This window comes from Microtus ochrogaster, unplaced genomic scaffold, assembly GCF_000317375.1.
Source record: "Microtus ochrogaster isolate Prairie Vole_2 unplaced genomic scaffold, MicOch1.0 UNK75, whole genome shotgun sequence".
Classification (NCBI taxonomy): domain Eukaryota; kingdom Metazoa; phylum Chordata; class Mammalia; order Rodentia; family Cricetidae; genus Microtus; species Microtus ochrogaster.
In genome coordinates, this window is record NW_004949173.1 from 1,827,965 (window position 1) to 1,829,315 (window position 1,351).

The following is a 1,351-nucleotide window of genomic DNA, read 5'->3' on the forward strand; positions in this document are numbered from 1 at the left end:
GGGTTAACCCTTATAAGACATCAAACCCTCACAAATGTGCAATCAGATTTCAATCTTTTCCGCTGAAGTTTCTAAAGCCTTTAATAATCTAATGCTCTTTCTGGTACAAGTCAATCCCTTCAAGACTTCCCCTAAACTTCCGATGTTTCATCATATCTGCCTGGGAATTTCTGAATTCCCTACCAAGAGGCTTACACCTGCAATTAGTGGGTATAATAACCTCTTCTCATATCTAAATCCTCAGCCTTTCATAGTACAATTTCAGTTCCAACTCATTCGTGTGTGTATGTGTGTGTGTGTGTGTTCAGATAGAGGAAGAGGCCTTTGCTTTGACCTCTTAGCTCAGACTAGAGTACTTTATATATTATTAAAATGACTCTCTGACATGTTAGCTCAAATAGGACAGATTATCTCTAATGGCTGTGTCTCCTTTATTTATAACACTACAATGCTAAACACAGCTTGTACTGGAATAACAAATTTTATACATCTAGTTTTGCAACGCAAAACTAAGCAAGCAATTCCCAATTTTAATGAAGTAAATAAGAAACTTCCTCAAAACCACGGGGAGGGCATTGTGTTATACACGAGTAGAGCCATATACACGCAGCTCCCTAATTTTTGGATTAAGAATGACGTTTTGCCTTTTGATTCATGGTTCTGGGTGCAATCAAGAGATGGTAGAGCAACGAAGATACAGAGCAAACTGGCAAGCATTCACAACGAAACAAGTCCCACTGATACCACTCTTGTGGCTCACGCCTGTAATTTTAGCAGTTGGAGGTGGAAGCGATAGGATCAGGAGTTCAAGACCAGCCTCAGGTACATAGTGGGTTCTAAGCCAACCGGGGATACATTACAGCCTGTTTCAAATCAACACACATAAGCTTAAGTCAGCGAACCCAGGCGCCCCGACCCTAGACTTCCTGGCCGCCCTCCTGCGCCCGCTCGCACTTACCTGCCTTCCCAGCAGGTCTCAGAACAGCAGATAGAAAACAAGCAACCAACCAAAAACACCGACCGTTGCCACTTTTCAAATCAGCCGCCTTCCCATACGAGGCCCGCCCCTTTCCGCAGAGCACGCTTCCGTGACGACGGGTAACCAGAGGGCCCAGAAGACCCACGGTGGGTGGGGCTTGATGTACTGCGCAGCTAGGCACCAGGCCGGCGGAACCATTATTCAGGAAGTTGGCTTCTAGTCGGAACTGCGACGCCAACGGACGGGGTGGTGTGCAGCAGCTAGGGGGCGAAGTTCCGGGCGGTGTTTACGCCGTTGTTAGTGACTTCTTCCGGAACTTTATCGCCAGGGTCCCGGTTAGCGAGCAGACGGTTTCCGGCCCCTCTGGTAGGA

The 1,351-nt window shown here is 47.0% G+C and overlaps 1 protein-coding gene across 2 annotated transcripts in view; it reads right to left on the reverse strand.

Annotated features, from left to right (window-relative positions):
• The window catches only part of Nuf2 (NDC80 kinetochore complex component NUF2), a 29,910-nt gene extending 28,766 nt beyond the window's left edge, over positions 1 to 1,144 (reverse strand). The window contains exon 1 of one of the 2 annotated variants that reach the window (XM_005370339.2): positions 959 to 1,144. The gene's annotated coding sequence lies outside the window, so the exon portion shown is untranslated. The remainder of the gene's footprint in view (positions 1 to 958) is intronic. The other variant, XM_013354874.1, reaches the window with a different exon arrangement.
• Positions 1,145 to 1,351: the final 207 nt, after the last annotated feature.